This window comes from Suricata suricatta, chromosome 1, assembly GCF_006229205.1.
Source record: "Suricata suricatta isolate VVHF042 chromosome 1, meerkat_22Aug2017_6uvM2_HiC, whole genome shotgun sequence".
Taxonomy (NCBI): Eukaryota; Metazoa; Chordata; class Mammalia; order Carnivora; family Herpestidae; genus Suricata; species Suricata suricatta.
In genome coordinates, this window is record NC_043700.1 from 112,291,833 (window position 1) to 112,308,424 (window position 16,592).

General features: G+C 37.3%; 1 pseudogene; it reads left to right on the forward strand.

Moving 5' to 3' along the window:
- The first annotated feature begins 14,837 nt into the window (after window positions 1-14,837).
- Window positions 14,838-15,422, forward strand: LOC115276645 (annotated as a pseudogene).
- Window positions 15,423-16,592: the final 1,170 nt, after the last annotated feature.

Below are 16,592 nucleotides of genomic sequence, written 5' to 3' on the forward strand. Positions count from 1 at the left end.
ATATCCAAGGACTTTGAACTTCAATTATCTTAAATGCAGTACTAAACACATGCAAATTAAAGTGGATGAAATTATTGTTTAAATAAGCAAATAACAATAAGAATTAGGAAGGGAGTACCAAATACTAAGGAAATTTGTGTTTATCCTGTTAAAAACACTGTAAGAAATATTTCCCTTATTAAATAGTAATTTAATTTTGTTAGTTACCATAGCATTTTATATTTTTGAATGAAAGTAAAGATTAACCTGCATTTTAGATAAAGCACTAGGTGAATGAAACTACAATACCAACCACCCACTCAAGACAACATACCTTATTCAAGACAAACCTTAGGAAGTTTAAATGGGAATACTATGAACCAAATAGCTAAAATGTAACCACTAGTACTACAGACACAAAAATATTTGAGTATAGACATCAAATAAAAAAGCAGCTGACCTATATTTTATTTTTGTTGATATTTATCACCACAATTTAATCCAACAGATATTCATTGAGCACCCATTATGAACCAGCCACTGTGACAGACTCTGGTTATAGAGACGAATGAATTAATTAAATGGTGGTTCTGAGTCTAGCACCAGTTTTCTCCCCACAATTTTCACACGTTCCTCTTCCCATTCATCTTATCCCCCTAAACTGAATTTTAAACCAATAAAAATTAACCTGATAAAAAGCAGTTGGAGACATTCATATCATTTTAGATGGGATCTGTATATTTTCCAATTTCAGTGAAATAAGCAAAGTAACTCAATTATAAATTCAAACTAGACTTGCATAGTTTTACGTTCATTTTGCGTTTTACAGGAATAGTCATCCTTTTCAAGATCCTTTTAATATCTCTCTCTCTCTCTCTCTCTCTCTCTCTCTCTCACACACACACACACACACACACACACACACACACACACACACTCTGATATCCTTAATCTATGATAAATCTTTTAGACATCAATCATTCTGAGATAATTATCTGGCTTCCTTTTTTCTTTTATGTTTTTATTTATTATTGAGACAGAGAGAAACAGAGCATGAGTGGGGGAAGGGCAGAGAGAGAGGGAGACACAGAATCTGAAGCTCCAGGCTCTGAGCTGTCAGCACAGAACCCAATGCAGGACTCAAACCCACAAACAGTGATATCATAACCTGGGCCGAAGTCAGATGCTTAACCGACTGAGCCACCCAGGAGCCCTATCTGGCTTTTTGAATGATTGCAGTTTCAACATTTTCAATGGTCATGTATTATTTAAAACCGAAACTCATAATACATGAAACAGAGCCATAGGAATCATTTGGGACAATCCATTGATTTTATAAGTAAAAGAAGTCACACATACATACATATTCAATAGCCAGCTCTTGTCAAAGTCAGTGCTTGTACCCAATTCTTTTTCTTCTTAATCCAATTTTCTTTCCATAACCTACGATGCCTCTGTTTCTCCCTTGGTTTCTTCATTCTTAGAATCAGTTCTGAGTAGTAATGGCACATTTTCTATAAGCCACAAAACATTAAGAATTGGCATAACTTAAGATATACTAGTAAGTCACATTACTGGTTAACTTCTACAGCCAGAATTTTTGACACATATTTTGGCGTTTCCTTTTTTTGCAGGGGTGAGGAGCCTATTAAAATGTGCTGTCCTCTGTAACAGTATACAGAATAAAGACCACAAATTTTTAAATCAGCTCACAATTTTGACACAAGGAATTAAATGACCCCACTTAGTGAGATCACTGAAATATTACAGAATAGATTCATGATGGAGATATAATAATTATTCTTTAAAATTAAATAGAGAAGTAATAGCTCTAAAGTGAGTCAAGCAAAACATAAAACCCATATTGGAAGTGAATATTTCTGCTGATCCACTGTGAGAAACCACAGAGGAATTTAAGCTGAGCAGCCCTGAAGCCCCACTTAGCAAACAAAGGGGGCACAGGTGGTGCTTCGTCTGCTTCTATTGAATGAAGATCATGACTTTGGGAATGAAAACTGAAGAGCAGCTACATAGATGTTACACAGGACGAGGGTTTGTTCATTCATAAGCCCTACTGTGCCGGTTTGGTGGACAGCATGAAGATGAGGGAGAAAGAGAATAATGATATCATTACAGATCCCCACATAGAAGAGAGGAGTGACTTCCCTGACAAAGGTTGTAAATCAAGCACAAAGGCAAGAGATCATAGCACCCATTAATCAGATATCTGCTAAAACTCAAATCCTTCTTTAGAAAAAAATACTCTGCTTCAGTAATATTCTTTCTCTCTCTTTCCCTCTCTCTCTTTATATCTCTTTCTCCCTTCTTGTCTCTCTGACAATATCCTCATGCACAAAACTGAAAAAACACTCATATTCTATTTTGGACTCATTTGTAATATAGATATGATAGAAATTAATATAGGGAATGGCCTCTTAATTTTAAAATAAATAATAGCAAAGGAAGGAAATTTTGGAAATGGTCGAATATAGTCAAGCTGCAGATATAAAATGTATTGAGAGAGAACAGCAGAGAAAAACATGATGATCTCAAAGTTTTAAACACAAACATTACAGAACTGACATAAAGCCTTAAAATATCTCTGGAAAGGTTTAAGCCCAGGATGTGCTGAAATTGTGGGAAACATGAAGACAAGGGAATGTTTTCAGCTAATTCCAGGGAAGCAATAATCAAGGAATGTCTATTTCCTGCTGGAGGTAGATAATAGAATGTTAATGGATAATAAAGAAAAGGCAGAAAGATCCATTAAGCAGTTTCATTTTCATCTTCTCCAACAAGTACAGTCTTTACCAATATGTTGCCTCTTAAGCTTGCCTGAGCTGTTAAAAGACCAACAGCAAATTCTAAACAGATTCTGGAAAGCCAATGAGGCAGGACTAAGTAACCCTTTCCAATGGTGAGCAAATACCAGACATTTCATTTCACCCAGAAATGTTTTAGGATATATGTCTACAAGAAAAGGATTCCTTTTTTATTAAAAAAAAATGTATCATTACCACTCTTCCTAAAATTAACAACTTTTTAATATTATCAAATACCAAGTCAATGTTCAAATGTTTCTAATTGTTTCATTAATGCATTATGTAGAGTTGATTTGTCTCAATCAAGAACCAAACCATGTCCATATGTTGCATTCAATTAACATGCTTCTTAAAAATTTAATTTTTAATGTTTATTTATTTTTGAGAGAAAGAGAGAGATCATGAGCAGGGAAGGGAGAGAGAGAGAGAGAGAGAGAGAGAGAGAGAGAGAGAGAGAGAGAGAATCCCAAGCAGGCTATGCATGGTCAGTGGGAAGCCCCATCTAGGGCTCAAACCCACAAACCATGAGATCATGACCTGAGCTGAAATCAGCAGTCAGAAGCTTAACTGACTGAACCACCCAGAAGCCCCAGTTAACATGTTTCGTTCTTTTTTTTTTAATAGTTTATTGTCAAATTAGTTTCCATATAACACCCAGTACTCTTCCCCACAAGTGCCCTCCTCCATTATCACCACCTCCCTTACCTCCTCCCACTACCCCTTCAACCCTCAGTTTGTTTTCAGTATTCAGTAGTCTCTCAGGTTTTGCATCCCTCTCTCTCCCCAACTCTCTTTTCCCCTTCCCCTCCCCCTGGTCCTCCATTAAGTTTCTCCTGTTAGACCTATGAGTGAAAACATAGGGTATCTGTCCTTCTCCACCTTCCACCTGACTTATTTCGCTTAGCATGACACCCTCGAGTTCCGTCCACTTTGCTACAAATGACCATATTTCATTCTTTCTCATTGCCATGTAGTACTCCATTGTGTGTGCTTGCGTATGTGTGTGTGTGCGTGTGCGTGTGTGTGTGTGTGTGTGTGTGTGTGTGTGTGTATATACCACATCTTCTTGATCCATTCATCAGGTGATGGACATTTAGGCTCCTTCCATAATTTGGTTATTGTTGACAGTGCTGCTATGAACATTGGGGTACATGTGCTCCGATGCATTAGCACTTCTGCATCCCTTGGGTAAATCCGTAGCAGGGCTATTGCTGGGTCATAAGGGAGTTCTATGGATAGTTTTTGAGGAACCTCCACACTGTTGTCCAGAGACGCTGCACCAGTTTACATTCCCACCAACAGTGTAGGAGGGTGCCTGTCTCTCCACATCCTCGCCAGCATCTATAGTCTCTTGATTTGTTCATTTTAGCAGCTCTGACTGGCATGAGGTGGTATCTCAGTGTGGTTTTGATTTGTGTTTCCCAGATGATGAGTGATGTTGAGCATTGGAGAAGTGTCTGTTCATGTCTTCTGCCCATTTCTTCACTGGGTTATTTGTTTTTCAGGTGTGGAGTTTGGTGAGTTCCTTGTAGATTTTGGAGACTAGCCCTTTATCTAATATGTCACTTAAATCTCTTTAGTTCATACATTCTCCCTCCCTCTTTTTGCCTTGAGATTTTTTTTTCTAAATTTAAGAAATACATCTGTTGTTCCTATAGAGTTTTCCACATTCTAGATTGTGCTGACACCCACAGTGTCAGCATATATTACTCAGTCTCCTATGGATAATTGGATTAGAGGTCTGATCAGATTCAGTTTGATATTTTATCCAGGGGCACCTGGGTGACTCAGTCAGTTAAGCATCTTACTTTGGTTCAGGTCCTGATCTCGCAGTTCGTGGATTGGAGCCCAACGACCAGCTCTGTGCTGACAGCTCAGAACCTGGATCCTGGTTCAGATTCTGTGACTCCCACTCTGCTCCTCCCCTGCTCATGCTTTGTCTCTCTCTCTCCCTCTCTCTCTCTCTCTCTCTCAAAAATAAACATTAAAAAAATTTTTTTAAAGAATAAGTCAGCTAATGTTGTGTTCTTCTACTAGGAAGTATATAATATTTGGTTGTCACTCTTTTTGTGAGGTTAGGTGCTGCTGGCCTGACTTTTCTTTTTTTTAATGTTTATTTAGTTTTTTGTTTTTGTTTTTTGTTTATTCAGAGAGAGAGAGACAAAGAATGAGCAGAGGGGTGGAAGAGAGAGAGGGAGACACGGAATCAGAAGCAGGCTCCAGGCTCCCAGCCAGCAGCATAGAACCTGATGCAGGGCTCAAACCCACAAACTGTGAGATTATGACCTGAGCTGAAGTTGGACACTTAACTGACTGAGCCCCCCTGATTTCCATTAAAATGTTTTAGCAGCTATTGTTGGTCTTTGCCTCTATTTTTTTAGAAATTAGAAAGTGGTAATTTCTCATTATTTGATTTCTTTTTCATGTGTTAGCTAGAATGCTTCAACCTATATGGCTACCTTAAGGTTCTTCATACAAAACAGACACATTTGATACATTCTCTTCTTTACCAGGATTCAGAATAATGAGTTGGTTTTGTAACCTTCTTCGAAGGCAACCAATGAGGCTTTTTTTTAAGTTTTTATTTAAATCCCAGTTAGTTACAAACAGTGTAATATTAGTTTCCAGTGTACAATATAGTGATTTGAAACTTCCATACAACACCCGCGCTCATCACAAGTGCCCTCCTTAATTCCCATCTCCTATGTCACCCATCCCCCACTCACATCTCCCTGGTAACCATCAGTTTGTTCTCTATAATTAAGAGTCTCATTATGATTTTCCCCACTCTCTCTTATCTCCCCTTTGTTCCTTTGTTTTATTTCTTAAATTTCACATACGAGTGAAATCATGTGGTATTTGTCTTTCTCTGACTTTTTTGTGTGTGTAGAATAATACGCTCTAGCTCCATCCATGTCATTGCAAATGGCAGGATTTCATTCTTTTTTATGGCTAAGTAAACTCCATTATATATATATATATATATATTCTTTATCCATTTATTTGAGTATCATATAAGTAAACTCCATTATATATATATATATATTCTTTATCCATTTATTTGAGTATCATTATGAAGTCATGAAATTTAACTTATTTGATGTCCTGTAATCAAATACTGTCATTAATCCTTATATGAGAAAGCCTCTTTATTTTGGCTCATGTGCCATTTTTGTTGTAACCCCTAATAGTGGGTGGTAGCTTCCTCATTTTCCGGCTGACAAGATCTTTCTGACTCCTCTTGTATATTTTCTGCCTTGGATCTGGAAACACTTATTTTTGCAAAAACTCTGGTTTCTTTTTATGGGGAAAAAATTAAAGAATCAGCTTGGGTATTATAAAGTGTTGTTTAGGACTTTTCTAGCAGACAGGGCCAGGAAACAACTTGTTTGAAGAGAAAATATAATATCATGAATTTGTGTTAATATTTCCAATCCAAGTTTCAGTTAAGATGTTTTCAGTTATTTTTTTATTTGTAATTTTTTATGTCTCTTCTCTTATGCTAAAAATATTGGTTCCAAACAGCATTAACATAATTACCAATTAATTAATTTTGAACAATAAAATCACTGACACTGATTACTGAAAAAAAAATTAAGATTTCTTTGCAGAATTTTTTCTCCTTAGCCCATACTCACTAGAGTTGTATAAATTACTATGTTTTAAAGTCACTTGAAGTATCTATGCTCTGTGTCATTAAACTACTCATTCAGTTTGTTTCATTTTGCTCCCAATTTTTAGAAACTCGTTTTAATTTTGGATTGATTTATTATACAGTTATGTAAAACATACTCCTGATTCCAATGTCAAATCTAAAAATTAAAATTAGGGGCACCTGGGTGGCTCAGGCAGTTAAGTGGCTGACCTCAGCTCAGGTCATGATCTCGTGGCTCGTGAGTTTGAGCCCCGCATTGGGCTCTGTGCTGACACCTCAGAGCCTGGAGCCTGCTTCAGGTTCTGTGTCTCCTCCTCTCTCTGCCCTTCTCCTGCTCACGCTCTCCTGCTCTCCTGTCACTCAAAAATAAATAAACATTAAAGAAAAATTTTTTCAATAAAAAATTAAAATTAAAAAGATGTATTCTGAGAACTCCAGCTTCCATTTCTACCCCTCCTCCGTCCCTTCCACAATCATTGCAATTCTCAAAATAGTATCCCTTAGGAACATTAGGTAATGTCTGGTTGCCCCAACTAGGTAGGTACATCTTTAGGTAGAGGCCAGGGATGCTGTTAACCATCCTACAGTCCAGGAGAGAGAGATTCCTATGACAAAGATATGCAGTCCAAACTTTCAATAGTTGCTGTTGAGAAATCCTGCTTTATAAATAATACTTATTCCTTTTGTTTGGGTTACTCTTTTTCTAATACAAACCAAAGAAAAAATTACTTCTTTAGATAAACAGGAAACATAATACATTTATTTAAATATAATGATCTTCCCTGGAGCTCATTTCAAAGCACTCTATAGCTATATTCTTCATTCACTTCCACAATGGCATAGTACTTCATTATATGGATGTGTAGTAGTTTGTTCAACTATTTCTTACTCAGAAATATTAGACTTGAGTCTTTTTCTATTGAAAATAGCTCTGCAATGAATAGTGCTGTGTATATGTCCTTTTATATTTTTGCAACATCCATATATTTGGATGATCTTCTAGAAGTGGGATCGCTAGGTCAAAGAGAAAATGCAAATATAACTTTGCTAGATATTGACAATTCCATACAGGTTTCTTTATTGCCATCAGCCAGGGGGATACTTTTTCAGATTCTTCATTACTGTTTTTATGAAAGTTGAGAAATTGTATTGTCGGTATAATTTTTAATTTACATTTCTCATTATATGTGAGTTGAATATCTTTTCATTTCATTTAGGACCATTAGCGTTTATTATTACTTTCATTAGTTAACTTCTGCCATTTTTTCTCAGGGCTACTGGTCTCATTCTGCTATATTTTTAGGAACTCTCATTGCATTAGAGACAGTAACCCTTTGTAATGTAATTCACAAATATTTTTTCCAGTTTGTGTTTTTATATTTTAATTTTCTTATGGCTTTCTTCCATCTAAAATTTCTTTATTTTAGTACAGTCAAATGTGTCATTATCCTATGTCTTCTAGATTTCTGAATTTTTATCAAGGAAGTTTTTCCATTTACAAATTGTAATGGATTCCTACATTTTTTCCTGGTGGTTGCATGACCTCTCTGATACATGTGGAATTTATGCTGGTACATGGCTCAAAAAAGGATCAAGTTTTATCATTTTCCATGTAGCTATTCAGTTATGCCACTATAATTTCTTAAAGTATCCATCTTTGGATATGCTTTTTATCTTGTAAAAATTTCTATGTGCACTTGGGACTATTTCTGGATTTTTTTTATTCGATTAGTCTAATTACATTAATTTGTCTATTACATTAGTCTAATTAATGCACTGGTTATGTCTGCTAAAACTAGTTTCCCAATCATTTTTCTTCCTTTTTAGGGTTTCCCTGGCTCTTCTTGCTTGGCATTCTTTCAAGTATAAATTTGAATAAATTAGTATATCTATACTTTTCAATTGAATAATGATAAATTTATCAATTAACTTATGAAGAGTTGTCATCTTATATCATTCAGTCTTTCTAGCTAAGAATATGGTGTCTCTTTCCATTTGTTCAAATCTAATTTTTGTCCATGTTGGAGATGTCTCACAGTTTTCCTCATATAGGCTTGAATATTTCTTTTTTCTTAAGTATGGATTTGCTCTATTTTTATTTTTTTAGCATTTATTTATTTTTGAGAGACAGAAATATCATGAGCAGGGGAGGGGCAGAGAGAGGGAGACACAGAATCCGAAGCAGGCTCCAGGCTCTGAGCTTTCAGCACAGAGCCAGACGTGGGGGCTTGAACCCACGAACTGTGAGATCATGATTTGAGCCAAAATCGGATGCTCAGCTGAGTGAGCTACCCAGGCACCCCTCGGCTTGGATATTTCTTAAGTTCATGCCTAGATATTCTATTTCAGTTCATTTTTCTATCATTAACAGGATCCTCTATTCTTGTATTGTAATAGGGTATTATGTGTTAATATGAAAGCTATTGTTTTTGTCTATTGATTATTTAACATACTATTTTCCTAGACATCAGATGTATTTGAGTGGGTTCAATATTCCCTTATAATAGCTGGAAATATTGCTTTATTATATTTGAGAGTTCCTATTTTTAGCTTAAGTTGATATGGCCAAGGGAAACAGATTACCATTAATCAGAAAAGTAAAACAAGTACCATTGAAAAAATGGAAACCCCACCAGAAAAGAAAATAGTAAAAGAATACTTCGAGAAGGCAATTTTTTAAAATGATGGATATGCTTCATATCTTGATAGGTTTGTGTTTCTGCAAGTGACACACATTTGTTGATTCATGGAATTGTACACCTAAGATTTCTACATGTTGCTACATAGAAATTTTACTTTAATAACCTGTAAATAAAAAGAGTACCTAGGCTTTTTTTATTTCTTACTTTCCTAATCTAAATAAATACCCACTGAAAAGCATCAAACCAACAGACATAGATGGTTAAATTTTTTCACCTTCTCCCCAAGCCTACTCTTGAGAGAAAATCACTGATAACACTTCAATGTCAATATTCCCAGACTTTCTATAACATATAAATTCTCTCTCTCTTCCTCCTGCCCTCTCTTCCTCTCTCCCTCCATATCCTCCCTCCCTACTCTCTCCTCCTCCTCTTCATGCTTTTTCTTCTTTCTCCTCCCTCTCTCTCTCCCCCTCTCTTTGTTCAAGCCAAGAATTCACACAATCCAAATTCAAGGAAGAACCTCTTAAAGAAACAAATTTCAGCAACCAAAAGTTAATATCAAGTTCTTTTATTTCTCAAATATAGTGAGCAGGACACATGCTTCATAGCAGTATTTCTTAAATTCCCCTTTTCTCTTCCATCAATGTCTAGTACAAAATGAAGGGGCTTCACCCTACTTCTGGGACCAACCCTCTGAAATATCTCTTCCCTCATTCCTAGATTGCACTCTTTCTCTATTTTACCTCATTGTTTGTCCTACTTTTGTGTCACTACCAGGAAGTAACTGACAGCTTAGACACCTGTTGGATTATTAGGGAGAAGAAAAAAATGTGAGAAAGCAGAAGCCACCAAAGGATGGGAAGTAAGCTGAGAACAGTATTTGTCATACTAAAATGATACGCATATATATACACAAACACAAATTATAATCCTATTTTACAAACATCCTGCAATATGATTTTCAATTTACTCAACTACAAATTCAAAGTACTTAACCATACCATAAACAGATAGATATTGTAATTATTTCAGGTCGCTAGATAGGTCAAAAGACTCAGAGGTGTGAACTGGATAAAATAGCTAGTGGGGGGGGCACCTGGGTGGCTCAGTTGGTTAAGCCTCCGACTTCGGCTCAGGTAATGATCTCATGTTCATGGGTTTGAGCCGGGCGTTGGGCTCTGTGCTGACAGCTCAGAGCCTGGAACCTGCTTGAGATTCTGTGTGTCTCTCTCTCTTCCCATCCCCCTCTCATGCTCTGTCTCTCTATCAAAAAAAAAAAAAAACATTAAAAAAATTTTTAAATAGCTAGTAGGGTTACTGCTATTGAGAATAGTAACTAGATTGCTGATTAATAAGTATCACCCTGGAGAGTGCCCTCTAGGGATGCGCTATAGAACTATATCCTTGTCTCTGCCCTGTTCAATATTCCTATTGGTAATTTAGATAATGACATAAAAATCATGCTTCTGAAAATTGTTTGACATTGGTATAGAAGAAATTGTTAACGCAATAAGTAAAGTAATCAGGATTCAAACTGTTCACAAGTTTTATTAAACTAAAAATCAACAAGAAAAAATACAAAAGTAAAATATAAAGTTTGAAACATAGGAACATAAGCTCAATAACGTAGGTGTAAGATGTAAAAGACAAACAGGGCAGCTGGGTGGCTCAGCTGATTAAGCGTCCACCTCTTGGTTTTGGCTCAGGTCATGATCTTGCTGTTTGTGAGCTCGAGCCCCCCTTTGGGCTCTGTGCTGTCAGCAGATAGCAAGGAGCCTGCTGGGGATTCTCTCTCACCCTCTCTCTCTCTGCCCTTTCCTTGCCATGCCCCTTTCTCCCAAAATAAAATAAACTTTAAAAATAAATAAATAAGTAAATAAATAATAAAGATTAACAGCAATTCCAATAAAATAATCAAAAAAGTTTTACATGCCCTAAAGTACAATATTAAGGAATAGTAACTCATGAAATCTAAAATAGCTAGTAGACTTCTTCTTTTGCGTTAACAGGAAGTTAACACCCAAATCGAAGGAGATCATAGTACTCAATACCCACTGTAACCTGACAGTAGAGAGCAACATTAATTGATTTGGTTCTGGCCACCATACCTTATGAAGGCATTGACAACAGTGTGTTGAAAGGAGAACAAAAACAATGAGGCTTATGGAGTGTACATTATATGTAAACGAAATAACTAAAAGTGATTTAGGTATAAAGGTCAGAATTAAATATCTGAAGGACCGGGATGTGAAACAGGGCAAATGCAATATGTATCATCCAAATGGAAAAAGTAAGATCAATGTATTGAAATTAGTGAAAAGCTGTGCTTATTAGAAATAGCCATACACAAATTTTATCTGTATCAGCCTTTTATATAAAGAGAGAACAGGAGGAGGCAAGATGGCAGAGAAATAGGGAGTTCCGCACTTCCTGCCTGCATCTCTCAAACAAAGAAGTGCTGAAGTCAAAGAACACTGAACCTCAAGAGTCTGGGAGGAAAGGAGACGGAGTCCACTAAGAAGACAGCCTCATAGGTGTATGATTGCGAACTAAGGAAGATAAACTGAGGACATGGAGACATGGAGGGGAGGGAGCCCCACTGCAGAGAGAAAGAACAGCTGAAAGTGCTCATAGAACTGTCCCTAGAGAAGAGAAAAACCTCGGCCCTGGACAGAGAGGGATCCTATCATCCCATCTCTAACCACAGGGCATTCAGAGAGAGATCTTATCTCTAACTGCAGCACTTTCTTTGGGCTCGGTACCGGTCCCAGAAATTCCTTCCAGCATAGATACTACGCAAGGGATTCAGTCGGCATCAGAAGGAACCTCTCCCCTACTCCCCCTACTTGATCCCTGGCTAGGAAGCCGCCCAGCTTGGGCTCGCAAGATTACATTTCAGGCAGTATCATTAAAGCACATGGACTAAGATCTGGAAAAGAGGCTGGGCACGAGACATAGAATACAGCCCACCTTGGCTGCACCCACGGCACAGTGGGATCAAACCCAAAAGAGTGATTTGCAACAGTTGGTTTGAGAAGGGACTGGGGGGTCACCATTTTTCTCCCCACAACCACCAAAGAGGGGCCTCAGGGAACAGCCTGCAGGACCCACAGTGCAGGTGAGACCTGCCAACACCAAACCACACCCATTTGCCCTGGAGAGCTGCTTTTTTTTTTTACTTGGAGCCCAGGACAAGATCAACATTGATGTATTGCCTTGATTAACTCTAGGTCAATTCTTGCTATTCAGATATATTCTGTCTTACCTCATTCTTATCTCTCCCCTCTGCTGGACTGGGTACTCTGGTTATAGGTTTGCATAAACAGTCACATTTAATCCATTCCCTTCATGCATATTCTACACATCCATCTTTACCTTCTTCTCTCTCTCTCTCTCTCTCTCTCTCTCTCTCTCTCTCTCTTTCTGGAGTAATCAGACTATATAGTTTCTCTGGCTAATATTATGTTTGTTTCCTTCTCCTAGCCTCCTACCATATTCTCCTTTTTCTCTTTCTGAATTAAGCCTTTTAGTCTCTCTGCCTTATCAAAGTCCAATTTCTCTTTCTCCCCACCCCTGTCATTTCTCTCTTTGTATATGCTCTTCCATCAGCACTGTCTACACTCTGCTCTTTATTTGCAGCTTGGAATTTTGGTTTTATGCTTTCACACTGCCCTTTGTCTTTTTTTTTTTTTCCTTTCAGCTTGCTTGTTTGCTTGATTTCTCTGTGCATTTGCATGCTTTTGTTCCCTGTTTGTCTGTCTGTTTTCCTTTCCAGGGATACCTCAAGAAACAAGTCAAAGTACACATTTTGGAAAGCCCCAAATATCACTAGAGTAGGGAAATAAAATAACCAAAGGCACAACAAGGGAGACCAAGGGACACCATTAAAAAAATATTTCCTGAATGAACAGGCTATGGACAGTCAAAGAGTCTCCTTTAATACAACAGAACTCACAGGTGCAGAGTGCATAACAAGCTTTTATAACCTATAAGAGACAGAAAGCTAGCCAAAATGACAAAATGGAAGGACTCTACTCTAAAAAAATTCCAGGAAGAAGTCACAGCTTACAGAATTGGTGAAAATAAATATAAGCAACATAACTGGCCAAGAATTTAGAAGAATAGTCATAAAAGTAATCACTGGGCTTGAAAAAGGCATTGAAGACACCAGAGAAACTAATGCTACAAAGATTACAGGCCTTAAATATAGTTGTGATTAATTGAGAAATGCTATAAATGAGGTGCATAATAAAATAGAGGCAGCCACTGCATGGATTGAAGAGGCAGGGAGAGGAATACATGAATTAGAAGACAGAATTATAGAAAAAGAAGAAGCCAAGAAAAAAGAGAGATAAATTGATCCAGGAACATGAAAGGAGAGTTCAAGAACTGAGTGATGCAATCAAATGGAACAATATTCATATCATAGAAATTCCATAAGAAGAAGAGAGAGAGAAAGGGGTGAAGGGGTAATTGAACAAATTATAGCCAAGAACATCCCCAATCTGGGGAAGGAAATAGCCATTGAAATTCAAGAGGCACAGAGAACTCTTCTCAGACATAACTTGAATCAATCTTCTACATTACATATCATAGTGAAACTAGCAAAATATAAGGATAAAGAGAGAATTCTGAAAGCAGCTATGGATAAAAGGGTCCTCACATACAAAGGGAGACATATCAGGGTGGTTGCAGACCTATCTACTGAAACTTGTCAGGCCAGAAAGGAATGGCAGAAAATCTTCAATGTGATGAACAGAAAAAAATATGCAGCCAAGAATCCTTTATCCAGAAAGCTTGTCGTTCAGAATAGAACAACAAACAAAAATTGAAGGAATTCATCATCACAAAACCAGCCCTACAAGAAATCCTAAGAGGGACTCTATGAGGGAAATATTACAAGGAACACAAGGTACCAGAGACACCACTACAAGCATGAATCCTACAGAGAACACAAAGACTCTAAATCCATATTTTTCAATAATAACACTGAGTGTAAATGGATTAAATGCTCCAATCCAAAGACATAGCGTAGCATAATGGCTAAAAAAAAAAAAAATCTCTTTGCTGTCTACAAGAGAGTCAGCTTAGATCTGAGGACACCTTCAGATTGAAAGTAAGGGGATTGGAGAACTATCTATCATGCTACTGGAAGCTAAAAGAAAGCTAGAGTAGCCATATGTATATTGGACAAACTGGACTTTAAAGTTAAGGCAGTAACAAGAGATGAAGAAGGGCATTATATAATAATTACAGGTTCCATCCAACAGGAAGAGCTAACAGTTATAAATGTCTATTTACCGAATTTGGAAGCACCCAAATACATAAAACAATCACAAACAGAAACAATCTTATTGATAAGAATGTGCTAATATCAAGGGACTTTAATACTCGACTTACAGCAACGGGTAGATCAACTAGACAGAAAAATCACTAAAGAAACAATGGACCTGAATGACACATTGGACCAGATGTATTTGACAGTTATTTTTAGAACTCTATATCCTGAGGTTATGGAACTCACTTTCTTCTCGAGTGCACATGGTACATTCTCCAAGATAGACCATATACTGGGTCATAAAGCAGCCCTCAATAAATATAAGTGAACTGAGATCATACCATGCACACATTCAGAACACAGTGCTTTTAAACTTGAAACCAATCACAGGAAAAAGTCTGGAAAACCTCCAAAAACATGGAGGTTAAAAAACACCCTACTCCTCTAGCTGCCATCTTGCGTCCCCGCGTGTGTGCTCCTAATCTCAGCTGGTCCACCCGAGACCCCCTGAGCGCCAACCCTAGTCCCCCACGCGGTCCCATTTCCGCTCCAACAAGATGAAAGAAACTATCATGAACCAGGAGAAACTCGCCAAACTGCAAGCACAAGTGCGCATTGGTGGGAAAGGAACTGCTCGCCGAAAGAAGAAGGTGGTTCATAGAACAGCTACAGCAGATGATAAAAAACTTCAGTTCTCCTTAAAGAAGTTAGGGGTAAACAATATATCTGGTATTGAAGAAGTGAATATGTTCACAAACCAAGGAACAGTGACCCACTTTAACAACCCTAAAGTTCAGGCATCCCTGGTGGCGAACACCTTCACCATCACAGGCCGTGCGGAGACAACGCAGCTGACAGAAATGCTACCCAGTATCTTAAACCAGCTGGGTGCAGACGGTCTGACTAGCTGAAGAAGGCTGGCGGGAGCTCTGCCCACACAACCTGTGGATGGAAAGGCACCACCTGCTCCAGGAGAGGATGAAGACGATGACGTTCCAGATCTTGTGGAGAATTTTGATGAAGCTTCCAAGAATGAAGCAAACTGAACTGAGTCAACTTCTGAAGAAGATAAAACTTGAAGAAGTTACTGGGAGCTGCTATTTGATATTATGACTGCTTTTTAAAAATTCTGTTCATGGATCTGATAAAACCTAGATCTCTAATATCTTTAAGCCCAAGCCCCTTGGACACTGCAGCTCTTTTCAGTTTTTGCTTATACACAATTCATTCTTTGCAGCTAATTAAGCTGAAGAAGCCTGGGAATAAAGTTTGAAACAATATTAATAAAGTCCTTTGCCTAGTATATGGTTTTATTTTTTATTTCATTGATACTGATTTGTATACAGAAAGCAAAGCTATTCATAGAAAGCTAATCATGGCATGTAATATGGCTCATAATTTTTGATTAAATTTGATTAAATATTAAAAAAAAAAACAAACAAAAACAAAAACACTCTACTAAAGAACAATGGGGCCAATCAGGCAATTAGAGAAGACATTTAAAAAATATATGGATACAAATGAAAATTAAAATACAATAATCCAGACTCTTTGGGATGCAACAAAGGCAGTCCTAAGAGGAAAATACATTGCAATCCAAGCCTATTTCAAGAAATTAGAAAAAGTGCAAATACAAAATCTAACAGCACATCTAAAGGAACTAGAAGCAAAGAAGCAAGAACACCCCAGAACCAGCAAAAGAAGAGATATAAGGTCCAGGAAGAAATAAACAATATAGAATCCCAAAATACAGTTGAATAGATCAATGAAACCAAGAGTTGGTTTTAGAAAAAATAAAAACTTCTCAAAAAGAAAAGAGAGAGCACCCAAATAGACAAAATCATGAATGAAAGTGGATTTATTACAACCAATCCCTCAGAAATACAGGCAATTGTCAGCGAATACCATGAAAAATTTTATGCCAACAAACTGGACAACCTAGAAGAAATGGACAAATTCCTAAACACACAAGGCCTTCCAAATTTAAACAGGAAGAGATAGAAAATCTGGACAGATCCATAACTAGTGAAGAAATTGAATCAGTTATCAAAAATCTCTCAACAAATAAGAGCCCTGGGCCAGATGGCTTCTGGGGAATTCTACCAGACACTTAAATCAGAATTAATACCCATTCTTCTCAAACCTTCCTAAAAAACAGGAATGGAACGAAAACTTCCGGACTCACTCTACAAAGCCAGCATCACGTTGATTCCCAA